This window comes from Eurypyga helias, unplaced genomic scaffold (assembly GCF_000690775.1).
Source record: "Eurypyga helias isolate BGI_N326 unplaced genomic scaffold, ASM69077v1 scaffold2295, whole genome shotgun sequence".
In the NCBI taxonomy this organism is placed as follows: Eukaryota; Metazoa; Chordata; class Aves; order Eurypygiformes; family Eurypygidae; genus Eurypyga; species Eurypyga helias.
Window position 1 is genome coordinate 42,860 of NW_010251855.1, and position 16,058 is coordinate 58,917.

The window sequence follows — 16,058 nt, forward strand, 5'->3', positions numbered from 1 at the left end:
CGAGAAAATGCACAAACAAGCATGGAGAATTTAAAGCCCGTTCCTGGAGAGCTCCAGCTGCCCAGAGGGCCAGGCTTAAATAGAGGGATTCATCTCCAAAGACACCTACTTTTAGGCAGGCATTTACCTTGAGCTCAGTGTCCAAAATCCTATTTTAATCCGTGGAAATCTAGTCACTGCAGCCCGGGGTGCCCTGTTGAGCTTCCTAAACACAGACACGTATTGCTGCTCGGGATGCTGCAGGCATCCTGCTCCAGATGGACATCTGCCTCCTGCAGGTCCTGTGGCACCTTACAGGGCTGTGCAGACCCCCACAGTGGCAGGCTTTGGAGAGCACCCCAGGGTGTCACCCAACAGGTCTTCTCGTGTCTACTCACACCACCTGGAAAATCCTCAGATGATGAGGTCTGGGTGCTCCTCACAACAGCAGATGTCAACACAGACTTCTCTATCACACGTGTGCAAGACAATTACATATGATGCAAGAACTACGCTCAAGATTTTTCTCTTGGGTTGCCTTTTTTAGCTAACAAAGCCATGCACAAAAAAGAATGTTTCCAAACATTCAAAGCTAATTTAAATAACGTGTTGCTTATAGAAGTGAGAGGAACACCAAGATCTTTGTAATGCAAATCTATTAGACAATTTTTCTTATAACTAGAAAACCAAGAATCCCAATCTTTGTCTTCCTCACCACAACTTAGAGTTGCTTAAACTGGTTCCGCTTGCTGCTGTGGGAAAGACCCTGGGAACCAGCAATAGCTCCTGCACCAGTGAAGGAGCACGTTTAAGCTGTGCAGCAACTTGCTGAGCTTTTCTACAGATCACCAAGTTCCCCTCTACCCCTGCCTCCACCAACACATCCACGTCAGAGGCTACAGCAGCCACAGCTTCTTCTGGAAGGAACAATCCACCTCTCCTCTTTGCCATGGTGAAAGGCCAACAAGAGCATGGTGGGAAAGAGGAAGGCACCCTTCTCACCACTCCTGTGCTGTCCTGGCTTTGCAGTGAAGTGTTTTCACCAGCCCTGAGCCCACAGCTATGCAGAAAACCATTTTCTGTAGACACATGCATAGGATTAGAAATTGTCCCATTAGTCATACCTACAACCTAAAAGCTGGAGAACATATTCTGATTTGGAGCAAGCTTTACTATCGTTTCAATGCACATAGCTAGGAGGTGATTTGCACAGATTTACATGTAGCTTTTCAGCAATTCTCAGCCACGTGGTCCCTTTGCAGAGCCAAGCCAAGTTTTCAAAGGGCTTTTTATAAAAAGACTTGCAGGTTGCAATCCTGAAACAGTATCCTGTATTAGATGGGCAGCTGAAGACAACAAAGTGAAGCACTACCAGCTTGGTTTGTTAAAATACCTGTAAGATCCTTTACTTCCATCATTTCTCATTGTACAGATCAACAGCAATATCTACACAGGGACTAGTAGAAAATCTTGGTGAACATCTCATTCCTTCTTCAAGGCCAGAAAGACAGGTTCAGGCAGGATTTGCAAAGGCTGATGCATTATTAATGATGTTTCCTTCTCTGCTGGATTAAGCCACAATTTGGCCAGGCAGGGGGGTTGATGGTAGCTCTCCCCTCCTCATCAAGGTGTTGATGAAAGCTCCAAATAAAACTTCCAAAATAAATGCTATTGCAACATTTTTAGGGTGTAGGCACACCCCAAAACCTCATAAACCAACAAGAGGGTTTTTCTTCTCTTGACTGAAGGCCAAGCATTTCCTTCCTTCTCAGGCTCTCAAAAACACTAGCAAAGGTATTTTTCTTCAACCATAAATCAGACTCTGCCTACTAATGCACTGCAGCATGGTATGTAGAGCGTAATTTGTACGGGCAGTCAAAAGAAAATGCATGGCTGTACTCCATACTGCACTCACTTCTATTAAAATAGGCATTTTGCTTTATTGCAATAATTCTAAAGGGGATAAAAGGACAATTTCATTAAAAAAATAAAGCTCTATACGTAAGACACACAAAAGTTCCTCACAAAATCTAGATACAACCAAGGAAGAACAAGTCACAGATTTTAATTCCTCTATATGCTTGAGGTCTGTGATTAAGTTAAACATAGGAGCAATTAACTTGTGTGCAAGTAACACGTAAGCGTTACTGCATATACAACAAGAAAGCCTTGACAGCTTCCTACAGAACAGGCATTCCCACAGGGGCTTTTAATTTCTTTTAAACACAAGTACCTCTTGTGAGGAACAGAAAACAATACACAAACTCCTCATGACAGCTTGAGGATCAGAACACAGACTGTGGGGGCAGAGATTTTTTTTAATCTTTACCTGGTTCAGAAAGCTTGCATATACTTCTGAATTTCCTTGATTTTCACATGAGGCATAGCTGCTGCAGTAACAACAGTTAACAGCTAACTAGAAGTTATCGGCAAGCTGCATGCTCTATGCACGTTCTGTCCTTTTAAAGCAGAAAACACGTTCCCAGTTTAAACTCGCCCAATGAACTCTATTTTCTGGGACTAAAATTTTTCCTGTGTGAAGCCAGACACCATCTAAATATTTCTACTCCTCTCAAATACACAGGGAGGGTTTGTCTGTGTCTTGCTGATACAGACAATATACTTTGAACCAGCAGTGTTAAATCAAATGTCTTTTACTTTAGGAAGGAACAAGCATTATTTTCAAAGTTGATACAGCATAAGCATAAATTTAGACTTACTTATTTTGGGGTAACTTTCCCCAACAGCAAAATCCTAAGGCTGCTTCTGACAACAGGAAAAAAAGACCTTTGTTTTGTTGAAACTACTGACTGGGAGATGTTCCCTCTTCAGCATCTGTAATGAAACCCACTTTGCGTGGGTTGAACCCACAGCACAGGTAATATTACTGCCCTTGAAAGAAGCCTTAAGTTACGGAAACCTGTTCCTGGCCATTACTGATGAGAGAGGAAAAAGAATAGTTTAGCTAAATTCAGGCTTTAGCATATTCTTCTAAGATTATAGGTTGCTGAAACACTGAAATCACACCACAGAGGTGTTTTTTTTTTTCTTCCCCTCAGAAATAATTAAATCACATTAGAGAGGAAAAAAAAATAAAGCAGACGTAGCCCACAAAATCTTTTATATTGGACACTAATTGAAAAAGATACAAAACCAAATAAGTTTAAGAAAACATTAACCTTAATTATACTGTGAAAATCCATGCCTGTTAAACAATCATCCATATCTGATACTTACCTTATGATGTGCCTGAAGTAGCACTGAGTACCTAGCTCAAGGGAATCCCTGCTTACAACTGAATGTAAGTAAACTGAAGCACAATAAGCTTCCATGATTTAAAGGCAATATTCTTAAGTACAGTCATGAAACAAAAGTCGTACTACAGCATCTCATTTGAGATGGCGTTTAGAAAGACAAACCATTAGAGGACGGAATCTATTAGCAGAGAATGCAGCAATTCCTGCCAAGCTGTTTGATAGAAACCAGGCACTGATATAATCTAATCTGTACAACTTCCCATTAGCAACACCACTTCCTAAAAGGAAGGCGTTAAGGCTGAAGGGCTCTCACATCAGCTACCACAATTCACTATACAGAGCAAAGCAAATCTAGCAAAATTACTTTTCTAAAAGGTAAAATGGTCATCCCAAGACGTCTTGGCAAATCCAAATTATTTAACGTGCCTTACCAGAGACGGACTTGCAGCATACTATAGAATTTGCAAGTAATTTAGTTATTTACTTTTTATAGGCGCTCAAATGGGACTTGTTATGCAGTCACCCTCCTTCTACCTTAGCTCTTGGCCACGCTGAAGGCAACACTGCTGTCACTTCTGGTTTAGATAAAGAGACCTCAGTGCTAGATCTGTGCTGTGGTGAGAAATACTCTGACACAGCACGGATCTGTTCTTTTCTCTCTCAGCAATCTCATTGAAGACTACAGCTTTCTTCTATACAGCTGAAGTATCAAGTTTTAGCAAGGAGGTCACAACACTGAGCTCTTGGTACTCACCTCTCCTGAAACTCAGATTACCAGGAAGAAATGTTCCCCTCTTATTAACCTTTTATTATGAAATAGCCATTCATGGATTCCTGAAATACCTGCAATTCCTTTCATTCACTATGAAGAAACCCTTATAAAGCTTAATGAATTGCAGAAACATTATACACTAAAAAAGGCAAGATGCTTCAAGAAACAGGAGGAATGTTCATTCAGTATCATACAACACTGAAGAAAATTACATAGGAAGTTAACGACTTAAAAATATATTTTTATAAGAATTTCCCACAGAATATATGTAAAAGATATAAAAACAGGAAAAAAAACCCCTCAACACTTTATAATGCATACACTTTCTAAAATTGAGCAGTTCAAAGTGAGTTATGGGAAAGGACTGAAAAACATGGGTCTACGGTAAAGTACTGTTATTTCCCTATAAATATGTCATAAACTATAAATTACACTTTCCTCGTCAAGTTCTTCAAAGGACTGGCAGAGCAGGGTGAGGTGACATGCTAGCAGAAACCCCACACTGCAGATCGGACTGTGCTTTCCAACTCACACACCTTTCAGGAGGTGTACTCACGTACCCTCCGGAGAAGCCCAGCCCTCCCCCACCAGAGCTGCCCACCGGAGCAGCAGGTAGCACAGCGAGCACCTCGCACACCCAGGCCAGGGTTTGCCATGCAACGTGTGAGCATCCAGGTGCCGGCCACTGCCTGCGACTACTCAAACGGGCAGGAGGCCTCACTAACAGAGAGCAACCAACTCATCACCTGAGCCCTGAGGCTGAAGTGGTATGAGAAAGATGGAGAGAGAAAGAAAGGAAGGAAGGAAAGGATATACTAGGGCAGGTGTAATAAAGGTGTAATTTCACAGTATAGCTTCTCCTCAATAGAGTAGATCAAATTTTACAGTAGCAAAAACCACCTACTAGCAAAGATAAGTGACATAAAGGCTGAGCACCTGCAGAAACAAAACATGATGAATAAAACTGTGACTGTAGAAAGGTGGCTTTTCACCGCTAATCACACCACAAGTGGATAAATTATGGTGAAAGTCCTATTACATGGAAATTCAGCCACCTGGGTATTCAAATAGTTAGCAGCCAGATCTATTTTTAAACACATTCATCTGCCAGGCCTAACGGCCGAGCGGGAAGGATCTGGCAAAGCCAAATCCTCTGGAACGGAGAACAACTGACTATGGGCTTCAGAAGTACAAACTCACTGCACTCACCACAGGGTACATGCCTACAAATCCCACCGGCTCCCCAGTCCAGGGGCAGAGCAACCAGCTTCAGAGGGACACAGGAGTGAGCAGTTTCAAGCACTGTACCCCACCCCAGTAAACTAGACCTCACCTGCACCTGATCTATATGGGATACAACACCAGAGTTTCTCTGGCAGGAAACAAAAAACACAATCAGAAATAGAAACAACTTCCACGAATGTTGAGTATTTAAAAGCAGAATTAAGGCCTCAGTCCATGTGTGACATGCAGCATTAACTTTGGAGGACTCAACTCTGCAACATCACTGAGGTTCATGTGCGCAACCTCGTCTAGACCAGTGTCTATACTTGGTATGTGTTGGCCAACTCAACACTAGACCAAAGTCTACACCTGCAGATTCCCCGGCATTACAGTGCAATTCCAGCCCTTGCAAACACCCACTGCTTGTGTCTTGCAGAGTCGGAGGAGTAAGGTGGTGGCCATCCAAGAGCCTGGGCTTTAGCCAGGCCTGGGCTGCAGCTCCAGAGACAGGCAAGATGCCATGGGTTTATCCCTACACTGCTTAGTAGTTTGAGTTTGGGGTGGGGGGAGGATTTGGGAGGAGAGAAGAGCAGGCAACTGCCAGTTACCAAGTAAGCAAAACAAGAGTGCTTCACAAATAAATCTGCAAGGAGACCTTGGGATGGAAAGTATTACTTTGATGTATTTTTTTATAACAGGGACATTGCACGTGTTGTGCTTCCGTCACATGCAGGAATGTCGGGTAACAGAATTACACATGCAACGACAACCACTGCTTTCCTTCACGCGAGGCACAGAAGAAACACCGTTTCTTCCACTTAGCATGGTGTAAACTTGTCAAGACTCACAGGCTTCCGCCATTTCAATTCCCTCTCTGAAGGGCTGACCAAAGTAAATGAGCCACTTGTACAGGACTCGGCTCTGGAGTTACTCATCTTTTCCACTGAGACAATTCCATGATCATCTGCAGTGACCTGTATCCCCTCTCTCAGCTGCATTCCTAAATTTAATTGCCAAACACAGCACATATAAACTGCCTTCGGTATATATATATATCTCATTTGATCAGGTTTTTTTTTGTTTTTTTTTTAAGAAGCAACGGTTCCTAGGACAAACTTGCAAGGCAGCCAGCTGCCTCTTCTCCATGTTTGTCAGCTTCTCTTCCTCAGCTGGGCTATGCAGGCTGCTCCTCCCAATGCAACAATTGGTGGGGTTTGCTTCCTTCAGAGTCTTTCCACTGAGACACGGTACTGAATAAAGCAACCTGTGCACTGTTAGTCTAAGTGCTCATGCCATTTGGTGCCTATACTGAATTTCGTACCATTCTCTCTGCCCTTCAGAGAACTAAATGAACTACATTATTTTGTAAATTCAGAAATAAACAAACAGATCTCTAGCAGACATGAGCATGCTCTGGCCTGTCTTGGCTCAATCCAAACTAACAAAACCACGTCGTGGAACATTTTTAACAGAGCCAACAAACCCTCCAAAGGAGCACACTGGGTAAATTTTGGCACAGTGCCCTGCTAGGGCTTGCCCACAACCTGTGGCTCTGAGCTTGGACCTCCAGCAAATGCCCCCACCCATGCCTCACTTTATCCACAACAAGGGGTCCCATCAGGGACCCCATCTGGGCTTGCTCAATGTGCTTAACTTGGAGTATGTGCTTAAGTAGTGGATTGCATCCAATTTGCCTTTTTTTTAGTTTTGGGTTTTTTTTTTTTTAATTCATGTTGTGAAGGACTGCTCTGAAAATACAAGTTCTCTTCATTTTTTGTTTTATTTACTTATTTACAACTCTAAAATACTTCAGGATGCCATACAAGTATGTGCTTGTACTTTAAACCCCTATGATCATCTTATTTGACACTATTAATAATGAAGAGTTCCTAGAAAATGAGGTAGATTCAAGAATAATGAAGAACAACATGTGGGATCCATCTAACCTGAACATCACCACCAGCTTCCCCAGAGAGCATCTACTGCACATATCTAACACGAGGTCCAGCTGGAGCCCAGCCTATAGCTGTCACAACCCAAACTGTCACAGTCACACAAAGTTCTATTTAAAGGTTGACAATCACCAGAAGCTGAAGAGAGCCAAGTGGGGTGGTGGATCGACCACTGTTTGCTGTTATACAACCAAAACACTTTCTTGAGCAGCATCTAGTCATAAGTAAAATAAGAGACTGGGGTTGTCCTAAATCCCAGCAAAATAAAGACCATCATCCCTCAGAGCAAAGCGCATGCGCTAACTGATGTTGACTCCTGCAACAAGGAATCGCTGCCAGCTTGACCTCTCTCCCTTGATGACTGGAATCCTCCAGCCTCCTGATTTAGTTTGGCTTCAGCTACTGAGGCCACATGGCAAAGCCGTGGCCCCTGGCCCACAGGCAGACCCCAGGCAGGACTCGTCCCGCATGACCATCACACGCCAACGGCAGGGCAGCCCAGACCCTCAGCTACAGGAGGAGGAAAGGGTCAGTGGGGCAACCGAGCAGGGACATGTTCCCACATGGCAGCGTGGGGGTCCCAGGTGTGTGTCCAGCCCATCTGCTCCACAGCAAGGGCACAGCTGTCAGAAGAGACACCCCAGCCCTCCTTCACCTCTGCAGAGATGCCACCGGGAGGTTGGGGCACCTGCCCACCCACTGCCAGCACTAGGGACATACCTGGGAAATTAAGATGGCCACACATCTCTGAACATCATTCTCCCACCAAGTCAAGTATCCACTTAATTTGGGGATTAATTTCCCCAAGCTGTAACCATGAAACAGTCGACACTTCCCTGCATCCATCAGAGTCACTAATGGATACCTAGCACGACCAAAGCACTTACCTAAATAAATGAAGTTCTGCCAAATCTACGTTCTATGTTCACACAGAGATACAGCACCAAAAATGGCTTGGAAGAAGGGTGACGAGAGCTGTGAGCAAGTAAGGAACTTTTTTTTTTTTTTTTAATGAATCGCTTTGGTTAGGCCTATTAAAAAAGTCTCTTTTGAAAGGCATCATAACGAATGAAAAGTTTTGCACATTTGTCACTTTACAACTGTACAGGGCAGACTTCAAAGCATTTCCTCTTTGCTGAGAAGCCACCAAAACTTCTACTATGTCTCTGACATACCATATTTATTTTCATTGCTCAATGTTTATTCCTCTAAAACTCAAAGTAGTAGAGAAATAGATGTGTATGTATCTATTATCAAAACAAGTAGCAGGCCAGCTATCTTTGTCATGCTTTCACTCTGTAAGAAAAACACCACCACCTTGCTGTATTCTGGTTTCTACCTGAGATTATTCCATCCTTCAGTGTCTCCAAAAATACAGCTTTTTTTTGGAGGGTAGAGTAAGAACTCCAATTACTGTAACATGAACTTCACTCACATCAGTGACATTCACTCAAGTCGATACAACCACGAGTAAAAGCAAGAGCATCCCAAATTTCTTAAGGGAAATTAAGAAATGCTCTAGAATATTTTGCTCAGAAGCAGACATGGAAAAGTTTGCTATTAACATTAGCTGCTTTGTGCTGCAGTTCTTGAATATCCAACAGTGAACACATCTTGATCCCGACTCTCCATTTTTGGTGGCAGTAGCAAGTAACATTGATGCGACAGAGAGGAAAAAATAAGTACTGGCTTGTGGGAAATGAGGAAAGGAAGAAAAAGACATCGCACGGCAGTGACACAGTTTACAAAACTGATTTTTGCAACACAAATTCAGAGCATAATCATTTTCTGTAAAGCTTGAAGCAATGTATTTTCATCCAAAGGTTACCAGCAAAGTTGAGGCATGTTCATTTCTACAACTCTTTGCTTTGCATTCAACCAAGACAACATCAAGTCAAGTTTCCCCATAACTTAGGTAGCTGCAATGTCAGCCTCTACTTCACCAACAGCAGAGGGGTCACCGGCTGCCCCAGCACGGCTCCCAGGCTGCCCATGTCATCCTTAGGGCACCCTTCCCACCAGGTGCAGGATGGAAGAGTCTGAGACAGGAACAGGCCCACGAGTGCAGGCACCACAGCCCCCGTGCCACCGCTCACCTGCGGCACATTCAAAGGAGCCCTCGCCATGTACTGTATTGCATGAATGCCTGCTAGCTGTGGGATGAATTATGCATTTGGGATAGCGCTGGGTTCTATTTTTTTTTGTGGCGCTGGGTTCTATTTTTGAGATGGCCATGTGCAGCTGGAGGACTGAACTCTTATTTTCTTCTGAGCAAGAGACTTTTAAGTTTGCTGCCTGAGGGTGGGAAAGCAGCTCATGCTATAAAACAAGAACCTTTTCACTTTGTTACCAGAGTTTCTAATTTAATGTAACTGGGGTAATGGGTAGCCAATTTTAAGCGGGTGGTTTGGTTTAAATATTAACTCCGGTGGTACATAAGGCTTCATTCAAAGGGTAAATTCAGCTGCATAGCAACAGTTTACAAAACAAGTGTAATGCAGCAGAGAACTGTGGTGTAATTACACCCTTGAAAGTTACTTTTAATCCACAGAGTTTCATATGCTGTGGTCTCTTTAAAATAAATAAATAAAGAACACCTCACACATGACACACTGACTGAAAAGGAAATTAATACAGTGTCTAGTGTTCCTTAGACAAAATTGCTAAGAAGCATTGACTTTTTTAAATAGTAAAAGCATATAACTAAATCCAGCTCCATAATCCAGGCAGACCATGCTGATGCGTGGAAATCCCTGAACTGCTAGGAAATAGAAATTTTACATTTGAGAAAGTGAAGTCCCTAACTTGTTTTGATTCCCCATTGCAATTCTGCAGCAAACCGCCACTTAATGCATCAGCAAAATACCCCTTACCAATTGTTCCTGTTTACAAGACCCAGCAGCATATCCCAAGCTGTTGTTTGAGGCTAACACCATCGCTGATCACGGTAAATCAGCTCAGCTTCGGGGCAGATCTTTTCTTTTGGTGTGTTTGTACCTAGCCTTTTGTTTCTTAACAAACAAACCAATACAATTCTGGCCACTTCTTTTTAGCTCCCTCCTTATCCTGCCTTTTTTCCCCCCTTGTAACATAGGATGCTTTCACTTATATAGGTTTTGCCGTTGCCATCAAACAGCCATAAAGCATACATATGAATTACTGTTTTCCTGTTCCGCAGAAATTCCTGCCGCCTCCACCCTGAACTCTACACGCACTCACATGGCCCACATCCTGGAAAATGGCAACCGTAGTACACCCAGACTTGTCATCCCTGGATACTAAAGCTGAACCAGCAATCCCAAATAGCCTAATGGTTTATTTTAGTACTGCCTTCCTACATGCCTCTCCACAAAGGCTGTCTAGTCCTTAAAAAACACCTGTCAATTCTGGATGCTTAAGCTTCAGAGATGAGTATATTGACATTTAAAAGCAGATTTTAAAAAGAAAAATGTGTTCAGAAACTTAGCTGTGTGACATTCATAACATCTACCTGAATTCCCAAGGAGAAATCACAGCATCGTTTGGGTACATGATCCATTTTGATCCTCCCTGAGAAGCAAACCAATTCACAGCTCTAAGAGGTTTTGTCCTGGAGAACTGGCCCCCTTACGAGTTCTGGGAAGTGCAAGACACCCACATCTCCATCCAGGCTTGGTTACAAGCACTGAAAAGGGACATTCCAACCACAGCAAAAAGCAGCAGGTGGGAAAGACGTTGCTTAGTGTAGAATGGTGCAGAGAGCACAAGAGATATGCCTTTGCAGCTGAAGCTGCCTCCTGGAGAACCTCATTTATCAGGCACGAATGACTGATATTTAGCAGTTAATAAATATTTATTAGATAAAAGCTAAGCAGGTTTTAATAGCTCATATAAAATATTAGCTAATTTTCAACATGTAAGAGCATTATAACTGCATTCACTATGATGCATAACCCTTAACTTGGTTAATTTGTATGCTGAAAGCCCTGAATCACATAGATTTCCAATAATAGCTGATAAAATACAGGTACTGTACTTCGTACATGAGCAGAGCAAAGTAGTACCTGATCTGCTGGTGTTGCAACAGGAGCTAGAAATTTCTTATGCTGTAAGTATTGACATAACAGCCATACTGGTTTGTTTCTTTTCACATCAGTTCAGATGTGAAATACCATAAAGGGGTATTTGGGTTTTTTCCATCTAAATAGTCAGCTCCAACCTGCTGCTCTATCGCGCTTCTCCCAGCAAAAGCGGTCCTCTGCTTTCACACCAGCAGCTACAGTAGCAGACACACCTCCACTTCCCCATAGCATCTTTTTTGGAGTCCCACAAATAAATCCACCATCACCTTTGCTCTCGCCTCTCACAACATTACTTGCAACACTCTCACGCTTCCCTGACGAAGCACCAGCTTGGTTTGGAGAAGGTGAGCAGCTCAGGGACTGGGGAGATCATGCAACTTCCGCACCTCCCGGCACCTCTGCTGGGAGTGACAGTGCTGGGTACCCGCTGACTCTCCATCAGTGCTTCCTTGGCTCTTGGGCAGAACGCAGCAATGAACTGACTGTAGTCACATCCTCCATATAATGGAAGAAACCCAAAACCCAACAAAAACAAAAGTAGAAGGAATCAAAAGTTACAGCAAGTGGGTTTTCTTGGGGTTTTTTCCTCCTTTTCAGGGAAAGCTGCCTCTCTCCCGTCCGTTACTGCAGCCACTTTCAAAGCACGCATAATTTTCTGGAATGGCATTGGTTGGCTGTGAGCAGTCACAGAATGATTTTCACACTGTGGCTCTCCTCTTTCTTTCCCTGTGTCTTTGTCTGACTTTGTCCTCTCTACTCACAAGAGATCAGCAGCATTACTCCATCCCCCTCTACCAAACTTTCAGCAGAGGGAAGTTTGACATTTTTCATTGGTTGAGGGCAGATCCCTCCAAATCCGAACCAGAAACACCCAAATAAACTCCATTAGCAGCAGTTTCAACAACAGTTTCAGCTGAGAGATGAAAAAAAAAAAATTAACAGAAGTTGGTACTCAGCTTACCTTTTCCTCCACAGAAAGTGCTGAGACACCACTACTGGAGTTCTGGGATACTTCATCCCTAACTTGTGCTACTTACACTAGAAATCCAGGCCTTTATCACAGAACGAAAAAGTAATTTTAAAGTCATGACATGAAAAAAAAAAATAACCAGAAATACTTGGATTGGACATCTGTGGTGTTTCCAAGACTGCCTGGAATTACAAACACCCTAAGGAGGGTATGATGGGACAGATCCATAGATGTTTTCAAAATTAGGCTCTTTACCAAAACACATATTTACTTATTTGACCATGATGCTGCCAAAAGAGACACACTGTCCTTTTGGAAAATGTCATCCATTTCACAACTTCCCCGAAAATACACTTTCTTATACTTTTGTGACCACCTTAGGATAAAAACACGAGCATCAAAAATACAAGAAAACAAACTAAGAGTCACAAACCACCAGAGTTTCTTAATCATGAGCTGCTTCTCCCAGCATCAAAAAAAAATAAATCCTGCTCTGCTTGGCATGTCAGCATATTATTTTAAATAAGTAGAAGGGCTGAAAGAAAGTCCCCCTTCATCTCGCAAACCCCAAGAGAAAAATGAAGGAGTTATTTCCAGAGCATGTATTCAATGACCATCCAATGAAGCCTATTCATTTTGGTCAGGCTTCACAAGTCCTGCACCACACCTAATGAACACACTGCCTTCTTCTGATGCCTCTTACGCTGCCAGCGGGAGAGGATTAAAAATAATTATGAAAAAAGAAAACAAAACACCCCTAAAAAATTCTTATTGCAACAATTCTCCCTTTAATTTCCTTGGTATTTGTTCCTTCTCCCTTGGAAGAAGCTGTCACCTCACCCAAGAGGTCAGCCTGACAGATTCAGCCTCTACTTGTATTCTAAGGAAAAAAATCCCTCAAATTTTGAAAATGGAGCCGTGCTGCATGAGCAGGGACTTGGCATACCCCAGCCATCCTCTCAGAAGGTTCAGGTTAACTAGTCCCCCTGGGAAAGCCTGGATGCAAGCGTGGCTATCATGCCCTGCACCGCTTGGTGTTCTGCTTATGGGAGAAGCTGTGGATGCCCCATCCCTGGAAGCATTCAAGGCCAGGCTGGATGTGGCTTTGAGCAACCTGGTCTAGTGGAAGGTGTCCCTGCCCATGGCAGGGGGGGGGGAACTAGATGGTCTTCAAGGTCCCTTCCAACCCAAACCGTTCTGTGATTCCATGATGTGTTATTGGGGCACCTGGTGCTCCAGACCTTCAAAGAGTAAAAATCATAAGGTACAAAAGCTGTTTGTCAGATATTCATGCTTCCTCACTACTGAGCAGTTTCTCGGCTTCAAAATGCATGTCTTCCAACACAGTCTCCGCACAGCACAGTTTTCACCCCAGTTAGGTGCGACTGAGAAATGATAAAATGCTAAACCAGGTGCTTTGAAATACCCAAGCAGCTGCAAGCCAGGAAATACAGAGTTCATGCTCTACCAATACCTTAACTCCCATCCTGTTTCCTTACCCTAACGGGAGTATCGGCTCCACTCAGAGCTTACTCTCAACTCTGGAAACATGTCACATCACTGACAGCAAATGAAGTGATACAGATGTGCTTTTCCATACACCAGAGAAGGCTCTGTGGCCAGGGAAAGGGCAGGTTTCCACTCGCACTGGCAGCCGGGTTGAATGTGTGGGCTGGTGCTGGGGAAGGAGCCTCCTGCAAACCCTGCACCAGGAGACTGCCCACCTTCTGTCCTGCTGCAGCTTACCCACCTCAGGCTCTTACAGCCATCTCCTTACACATGAAATTCCTCGTGCATTTGATCAGACCCACGTGAGTCAAGTTGGATTAAGATGATTTTCTGAGTCCTTTCACTCCTTGTTCTTGGCCTTTCCTAACCAGGAAGGGGATGTGGCAGTTGGCACATAACAGCTAAAGCTACACCTGCCATACAGTAAGGCTTGGCAATTAGAGGATTACCCCATCCCCACAGTTTATAAGTCTCTCATCCCTAATGTCTTTACAGATTCACGCTTCCCAGTTCAACCTCCCTTTTTCCGATGTTTGTTGCAGCAGACCCTTCCAAAGGGGCCTGGGAAGAAAGAGCTCTCTGCCTTGAAGGAAACCATTGCTTACAGCCCTCTGACTGTGCCAGGAGCAGGCCTCTGGCATACCCAAAAATAAGCCCGGACTGGTTTTCTCTTAAAAGGAGCATATTAAGAAAAGGCTTTGTACCAGAGAATGTTTCCCAAAACTTCAGTCATAGTCCCACAATAAAGTCCATTACTACTAATTTCTTGTGGTCTTCATTTATCTTATTCTTTCACATAAACCTCTTCCCCACACATTTTCACCCTTCATCGCTGGAACAAACTGCACCCAGAACCCAGCAAAGTATTTTGTGGTGGTTTTTTCCTGTGGCTAAGACACCCAGAGGAGTTTTTGTTTAAAATAAAATAAAATCAACTGGTATTATTAGAAGGGAGGTATAAATAGAGCTCAGAGAGGACTCTCCTAGCCTGCTCCTCAAGCACGCTTCTCCTCAGCAGCACATCAAGGCTATTTCCAGCAGCACCTCCCATTTTTCACTCCTGAGCATCTCAAAGTGTGTCAGCTTAAGTAGCCAAAGAAAGAAATGGTTACTTAAGGGCAAGTGTAAATACCTCGGAAGGGGTGGGAGAGAGAAGGGTTGTGTTAACAGGTCGCTCGCCATGCAGGGTATGGAGAAGCAAGCATCCCGACAGCAGCTGCTGAGCCATAGATAATCCCCCCGGGCGTGCTGGAGCCCACTCTTCCTCTTCCCCCCTTGCCACGCTCAGCACCTACTGCGAGTGCACAAGCACCCCTGGGAGAAACCCCTCCCCTCCCTGCACCGCCTGCCTTCAAATGTTCTTTGGTGCAAGCACACGCCTGTGCTCTCGGGGTAGCGACACTCAACATTTTCCCCTCCGGTGTCCATGGAAAGAGATCAGCACTCCAATATTTCATTAGCCAACAGTGCTAAGTATTCCACCAACCTGTGGAAAGAGTAAAAGCACTGAGCTTAATGTACTTGGTAAGGCTCTGTGGAAGGGTTTGGGATATTTTGTTTCAGTATAGGGTAAGGAAAGCAGCTGTCACCTTGATTTCAGTGCTCAGAAACCTGATACTTCTCCAGCTAATCCGAACTTCAGCCGGCTCCCCCTCCATTTGAGGGAGCACAGTTACTGATCACTTTGACAGTCAAATGGTGATCTGCACAAAAATAAGTTTTGAAGTGATGTAGGTCAGAGGAGGAGCTTCATCGGCACCTTGCACCCCTCTTTCCCATCCTTACCCAGTCCAAGAGGAGGATACAAAGGCTTCCAAGAAAATCCAAAGACCAGAGAGAAATGCCAAGCTGCAAAGTTTGGCTCCACATGCTCACTTTCCAAAGACCGAAGGGGATGAGGGATGTGGTGCTCAAATCATCCACGTCTGCTTAAACACTTGGTTCATGTGTTCCCTTGCTGTCAGACACAGCTGACGAGTCAAAGATGGAGCTAGTATCCCTGCTACAGGGACCCTTATCCACTCCAGACCAGTCACCTCCGGGTTTTCCCTTAAATTATGGTCTGGCCAAGACACGCCAACAGTCCAGCATCCCCTCCCCACCAAGTTCTGGCAGTATTTCGGTCACTCCCAACCATCCCCTCCCCACTCCCCCCTTTTCACTGCTGTGAGCTGACCGAGCAGAAGGATTCCTGAGGGTGGGCAAAGGACCAGACCAGGCCCAGTTTGTCATCTGTCTTTTCTTCTGCTCTTGGATCTTGCATTTGCAACACAAGACAGAAGAGCAGTGCCAATGCTAACAGTTACCTGGCTTGCCTGACAGCACAAAAGCAGC

General features: G+C 44.0%; 1 protein-coding gene across 1 annotated transcript in view; it reads right to left on the reverse strand.

Moving 5' to 3' along the window:
• Positions 1-16,058, reverse strand: part of SDC2 (syndecan 2) — a 58,164-nt gene that overhangs the window by 32,646 nt on the left and 9,460 nt on the right. The window lies entirely within an intron of this gene.